The sequence below is a fragment of the Trachymyrmex septentrionalis genome, unplaced genomic scaffold (genome assembly GCF_001594115.1).
Source record: "Trachymyrmex septentrionalis isolate Tsep2-gDNA-1 unplaced genomic scaffold, Tsep1.0 scaffold19, whole genome shotgun sequence".
Lineage (NCBI taxonomy): Eukaryota > Metazoa > Arthropoda > Insecta > Hymenoptera > Formicidae > Trachymyrmex > Trachymyrmex septentrionalis.
This window is the reverse complement of record NW_017305071.1, coordinates 5,334,709-5,342,113: the sequence shown is the minus strand read 5'-3', so window position 1 is coordinate 5,342,113 and position 7,405 is coordinate 5,334,709. Positions and strand designations below refer to the sequence as shown.

Genomic DNA, 7,405 nt, shown 5'->3' with positions numbered 1-7,405 from the left:
CTCTCTCTCTCTCTCTCTCTCTCTCTCGCTCTCGCTCTCATTTTTGTCGACTACGTTTGACATACTACTTAGATATGGATGACAAAGTCCATATTCTATGTCTTTGAATTGTATACATGAATCTTGCGGAATCATGTGTGTAGTCTTCAAGCCCTGACATTTTTGAGAATTCTCTTATATTCCGCTGGAAAAAGAATTCGTCGAATATTTCACCAAAACTATTCAAGTGACGATACGAAAAGGAGAACGAGAAAGTGAGTCCGAGGATACGAAAATGTAACGTATATATATTTAGAATTAAGATAAAGCGACGACAGAAATGATGCAGGATGCATTTATGAGAGATAATATAATGATTATACCAGTAACCGTTCTCTCCTCTCTCTCTCTCTCTCTCTCTCTCTACCTTGTGTACTTATACTATGTAATTTCTTACAACGTATAATCTTTTTTTTTACATACGTGTAGCGTGTTGAAAAAGGATGACTAACAAAGTGGCACATAACAACAACTAAAATTGCAAGTGGTATGACTAGCAGCAATAGCGTTAGAAGATATCTTATCAGTTAACGTTCTGCTATACTGCGAATGTACGGCGGAAGTGACGGATCTAAACCATCGTCCTTGCTTGCTGTTCGTTTCGATGAAATTATATAAACGACGTCTCCCGACACGAAACGATTATAGCGTTTGTAGATACGTGTAAATGGTCAGGACACAAAAATGTCGGTTGAGTTTAACGACAGGGATGGCTGTCGTGTATAGTTGTCGCCGTTATTCGTTCGCTCTTTTCAAACGACTTAAGACGAACGAGAAAATGATGAATGGACGCAACGAATCTAGTGCGGTCAGCGCGATCAATGACCGGTTTTAACGAGCTGATTCAATCTTATAGGCGAAAAAAAAGGAGAGTAAATCATTCAGGTAATTAACACCTTCAATAAAAATACTTTCGTCTAAAATAACGGTTCTTCGTTTTGGTACGCAATTATCTTTACTGAATCTATACTTATTGCATTATAAAATATCGTGTGCTAAAATCACCATAGTTCGCTATTACTGTCGAAGATTCACGAAATATTAAATGGCTTCTCGATCGTCCGGAATTAGGATGTTTATCGGACATCATGCAAGTTTTAAAATATTGACGTCTCTTGTCAGAAAATGTACGCTAAATGCGACTCAAAATAACTGTAGCGATCAATTAATACTTTTCGAGCGATTAATTATGAAACATATCGTTCCCTTACTTTAAAAGTGACACAATTAAAAAACATAATTTTCGAAATATTACCATGAATGAGTTAAGAAAATATTAATTATCATACATTGGAATAACTTAATTTCCTAAAAAAGATCGTTACAATTCATAAAAGATTATTTTTTAAAGAGTGAAATAAAAATAGCAAAAATGATATTTTATTATGTTAAGAATAATCTTTTTATCGATATTTTTGATTAGTCAATAATTTTCTATCAAACTGAAAAATAACTTTTCCTCTTTTCTGAGGAGCTTAATTTGTAAAGTTTGTGCTACTTTTGTAAGTAAGAGAGCGATATTTGAACCAAGTGGATTTATTTGGTCGATTCTTACTTTCCCAAATCTCTTTCTATCGCCTGTCCTCGATTAGATTGAGCTTCAGCATCGCAAGTTGGCGAGTCCAGAGAATCTTTGTGCTATCCTATTTTTCCTTCTATTCGATTGTTCTTGCGCAGAATAACTTGCAGAATAACTTTCACCAAACTCTGATTAATTTGTTAAATAAAACCTACAGTATTCCATCTATTAGATACAATTAATTTTGTGTTATATCTCAAAAAAAATTTAGACGCGATGACTTTTTTCTATATGCAGTGAATTCTTATATTGCAGTACCTAGAAACCAACTCACAATCTGCGTTCGACCGGAATCACAAATACATATTGAAGATTGAAATTTGACCAATAAAGAAACTTTAGTTCCTTTTGTTGGTAAAATTTTAATCTTTTAATCTTCAATCTCAATATCTCTTTCTAATGCATAGTCTGATACTAGCCTTATGTTTACTGTACATTGGACGCGATGAGCAACGAGCGATATCCAATGAAAGCTCAGCTTTTTCTCACGTGACGATGCAAAGCAGAGCTCTTCTTGGACATCGCTCGTCGCTTATCGTCCATCGCGTCCATTGTGCAGTAGACATTACATCCGAGAATTTAAAACTGAATAGCAGAAGAAAAACATATTTTGAATGCAACTTTATACGCAGAATGAAGCAGAATGGGGGGAGGGGAGAAAACTTGCAAAAAAAAAGAGCTGAAACTTAAAGAGATAATGATATAGATTATAAATTAGGTTATAAATTTATAGGTTATAAATTTCGCAATCGCACCGATTAGGTAGTCGTCTTCGTCGAGTTTGATCGGAATCATTTGCGTTCGAGATTTTTCGTGAAGTTAAACGCCACAGGTTCCATACGGGAAACGAGACTGTGAACCATGTGCTTGCCTTTTATGGAACGCGTAAAAAAGGAACGAAGATGAAGACGCGGCGACAACTTAAAGTTTAAGCGAGTTTTGTCCGTGTTAAATTGGCTGTCGGTAAAGGAACGCCAGGTTTCGTGCGGTAAACCTTTGCTCCCTTCGTGTCACGAAGTACGCACGAGATCCGTGCTTGAATAGTCCCAGCTACCTCGCGTATGCAAATGCGTCTTTTCTCCGCGTCATTTTCCTCGCACGACCACAAATTGAAGATTTATCTACTCAATACGCGTTTCAAACTCATCAATTATTCAAATTAATTATTTAATAACACGCTTCTTTCATCTCAGCAATACTTCCTTTTACAATCAATAATTTTTCAATCAAAAATTTATCAGAACGCTCCCCCCGATTCATTCGGATTTTTATTTCCAACGTGACGGGGACATTAAAAAGTCGCATATAAATTGTCTTTAAGATGTCGTTGACGATAAGTTGTACAGGCGCGTTATCTATTCGAGGACGCAAAGCGATTCTCGGTATAAGCACCTGAAAAAGCACATTCGTTCTATGAATCGACAACGGCATAAAGTGTTACCCTAGTACCGCCGAGATACTTGATATCGAAGAGTCAGCCAGTATCGATATTTCGATAAGCATGCCTATCTATCGTACCGTTGACGGTGCAGAGACGGAAGCGCAAACGGGACGGGAGCGAGCGAAAGAGAGAAATCACCGTGAGAGTGAGAACGGGACGGAGCGAGAGAGGACGACAAGTATTTTCCCTGTCTCTGCCTTCTTCGCTACTCAGGCGTCGATATATCAGCAGTCGGCGAAAGAAGTTCAATGTGGCGGTAAAAGCAGACGGTAATGCAGATTGCGGGCTCAGGGCGTCTCCCGTTACCGCGTTGCATCGTATGGTGCACATCTCTCGAGTGCACCGTCCGTTTCGCCTCGTCGTCGACCGCCCATTGGCCGTCGCCTCGCTCTCCATTCCATGGATTCCTAGCCGATTAATCCTCCGACAGCTACGGGAAGCCCATAGTCTGTGGACCTTAATATGCGGCTCCTAGAATACGTCTGTCGACATTGCCGCGCCTATGGATCACTTGTGCGTACGACTTGTGCACGCGGCTCTCTATTCCCGAATCAGGGTTGTCACCAATTCCTCCCTCATTCTAACATTCGATAACTTTTCCATAATTTTCCGACAAAATTTCATCATTTTCCCTGATTTTCAATAATATTTTGCAGTTTTTTTGTGCTTTCGTCCTGATTTGATTAAATATTTTGTTGGAAGATCAATTAAATGTAGTAATATAGAGGCTTATTCCGTAATTCTTAACTAACTGTAGCGTTACAGTCGTAAAAAGAGTTACAGAGTTGGGTTCTGGATTACTATTAATGTTGCTAACACTCTCTGCTTGCATTGTTAATTATTAAGTTGATAATTAATTTGAAAAACTGTTTGGTTGTGATGTACATACATTAAACTTCTTTAGAGCAAAGAATTTTATAGAAAATTTTGCAAAATTCCCTGACTTTCCTGATTTCTAGTTTTGTGGCAATCCTGCGAACGATTTGCCGAAACTTTAACACGGAACCCTACAAATTCGAAACATAACGGTAGAGTTATTAGCCGTACTTTTAAAAGTGTATGTGCTCTTTTGGAGATCGTAAAAATTATTAATTTATAAAATTATATTAATAAGAATTGTCAATAAAAAAATTATATTTTATCAAATACATATCTACATTTAACGCATGAAAAAAAATTATATTCTCTCCTTTCATCCCCTAATCATGTTTTTTTAAAAGACATGCATATGTACTTTTTCCTTGTAATTAAGATATAATAACTCTAAACGGAAGAAAAGTTAACGAATGTTATATCACGTCTGTATTTCTGAGTGAAAATAAAATCGACAGCTCTATTCGATATGAATACAAATTTCATTCAAATACGACGGCTCTTAAATCAAATCATTAGAAAAAACTGTCTACAATTAAAAACGATTACTTGCCCAGTGGCATTATTCACGACGTCCGTGACGTCGATCCGGCTTGCAAACGGAAAGTTTTCAACTGCGCATTAACGAAAGTACCTCAGTCAAGAACCCGAAATTTCTGTCGAGACACTCGGTAGACACGAGAAGGCGCGTTGCGCGGAAGGATGCGCGGCGATTCGTAAAAAAGGTTCGTGAGAGAGGCAACGATACCAGTTTCGAAGTTCCGAGAACCCGATGGGGCCGCCGTAACGATCATCGGGAAGGCTGGAAAAACACTAACCGCGTGCTCACGATGGAGAAGAGAGATTTCTCGGGAAGAAGACTCCGGGAGCTTCTCTTCTATGATGCTTACATGTGTATTCGGCGTTCCCAAGGTTGGTAGGTAGGTATGTAGAAACCTTCCATACAATGCGCGTAGTGCCCACTTACTATCGAAAGGATCAATACGGGGGACATGCAGACTTGCTTGCTTGCTTGCTTTGCCTGCTTGCTTGCCTACCTTCCTACCTGCCTGCCTGCCTGCCTGCGTTCATGAATCTCCCTCGCCTACAAGACTGTAGGTCACGCAGCGCCTTCGTGGGATATACATTTCGAAGAAAGCGAGAATCCTTCGGGAAGGAATATCTAGTCATCCAAAGGACTGTCGATTACAAGACAATAATAGATATATTCGCATTACTTGAAATAATACTTAACGAGTGTTTGTCGATAATCTCTCTATTTCGGTAAATTTTCATTAATTAGAGAACAATCATATATAGTTTACAGATAAGTTATCAACAAACATGAATCGACTTCTCGTAGTGATTAGTGATATATAAGAGATTTTTTTTTTAATGCCTTCAGTCGAAAATATAGTATTTCCTAAAATAACAGCTATTCTATTTGAAAGCAATGCGAGTTAGTTTTATCATTGAAATGAAAAATCCTGCGCAAGATCAGATCTCAAAAGCTATTGTTACACCGTCGATATTCGCGAGTACTGTTTCGGATCTCGCGTTCGTCTTCGCGATCTCGAAAAGCGAGAGCCACCGAGAGTTGTCTCGGCTATCGAGTTTCTTCCGAAGCGCGGAACGGAGAACAAACGGAGGTCACCCTACCAGGGGTGTAGCATCAGGACAGTGCCCTTCACCCTCCTCGGTCAACCGCGTCCCGTAATCGGAGGAACTCGGCAGCATTCGTGTGTTCTCGCAGGACTACAACGCGAATGTAAGTGAGCGAGAGCGAGAGAGAGAGAGAGAGAGAGAGAGCAGAAGGACGAGGTTCGCGAGGAACGATCCGCAAATTCGTTCGCACCAGCGTTGCCAACCGTAAGCCAGAACTACAGTATTTACAACACCACGATTACATCATGGAGTACCAAGCGCATCAGGAATACAATAGCATATGCAAATACAAAAAGCGTACCGCTGACTCATCTTCTTTCTAGTAAATTTCTTTATCCAAATTCCTCTCTCTATAGGGAATCCATCGGAAAGTACGAATCATTGTCTCTAAATTCCTCGGATTGGATCTCATTCCAACAGAGTGAGATCTCATTCTCCTCAAGAATGATAGAATTTTCATGTTTTTCAGGTGAGATTTTTCCCTCCGGAAAAAAAAAAGAATGTAAACAATAGTACAATATTAAATACGCTTTTTTTATCGGTATCGTTCCCAAAACGAGATTAACGTTACGTTCTGTAAAACAATACAATAGAAGGAACAATGTTGTAGTGTTTAACGGAAGAAACTGAAGAACGTCCGCTTAGCGTATGCGATCGAGCCTTTTTCGTCTTGCGTTGAATGTATTTCGCACCGCGTGCCAAAACTCCATACCGGATAAACAGATTAATACGCGGTAACGGCGCATATATTATCCGCAATGAATTTCATACACAGAGAGAGAGAGAGAGAGAGAGAGAGAGAGAGAGAGAAGGGGGAGGGGGAGAGGGCCTTCCACTCGCGGAGGATCTCCCCCGTTCCCTTTTGCCGATTCTCGAGCCGTATATGTGTGTGTGTGTGTGTGTTTTGCCCCACCGCCCGCTTCATTGTTCAGTCGGCCAATCACGCCCACGGCTAAGGAGAGCTTGCGGCATCGCGCGTGGCGCTCGTGCGTTCTCGCCCGACAGACGAGACGGCCCGATTAGGCCGAATTCGCACGAGTTCGCTACCGAGCCAGGCGGCCGAGCGTTGCAAGCGCGACGATCGAGGGGGAGGAGCACGAGGAGAGAAGTTGAAAGCGATGCAAGAGAGGAGAGTGTGAGAGGCAGGGGGAGGGGGAGAGAGAGAGAGAGATGCGAGCGCGCGATGGAGAGACGAAGAAAGGGAAGAAGAATCCGCGCGCGGTCCCCATCGAGTCGATTCCGACCTACGAGGCGAAGTGCGCAGCGAGCGGAAAGAATCGGGGCATCTGTAGGCGACCCCCGGAAGCGGGCTATCGAGGTGTTCATTCGATTTCCGCGTATCCGCACGAGGATGCCAAGCGGCCCGTGAAAAGTATGTTTTCGATACCTTCCCCAGGCGTGTTTCTGTGATTAATCGATCGCGAACCGCGTCCCTCCCCCGCTTTTAGCTTACCGCTAAACAACTGCTAAATCGAGGTATTCGTAGATTCCTTCACGACGGATTTAAAGTGTCTCGAAAAGAGTCTTTAAGAGAAAACTGTATATATTTATTCAACGTTATTCTAATAATCCATAAAGTTTCGCGCTCTACAAAACTAATAAACTTAACGCCAACAACTTAACGTCGTGCAATTTCCTTAAAGTAACAAATGTAACGACGAGTCCGAAGTGTTAATCGCACTGTAAAATTACCAGTATTTTAGAAAAACACCGGGTATCGTTGAAACACGTGCGACATTAACGGCAGTCTGATACAAAACTGGGGCAATGATTAGGAGTGGGGCAGGAAATCGCTAATCAGGCTTAATTAGCCAAGGCTCCCGGTGCAA

General features: G+C 41.1%; 1 protein-coding gene across 11 annotated transcripts in view; it reads right to left on the bottom strand.

Moving 5' to 3' along the window:
* Positions 1–7,405, bottom strand: part of LOC108746873 (serine/threonine-protein kinase tousled-like 2) — a 66,687-nt gene that overhangs the window by 30,784 nt on the left and 28,498 nt on the right. Inside the window, exon 1 of one of the 11 annotated variants that reach the window (XM_018483930.1) lies at positions 463–482. The exons of the other annotated variants lie outside the window; for them this stretch is intronic. The gene's annotated coding sequence lies outside the window, so the exon portion shown is untranslated. Of the gene's footprint in view, positions 1–462; positions 483–7,405 lie in introns of those variants that run through there. 11 annotated transcript variants of the gene reach the window in all.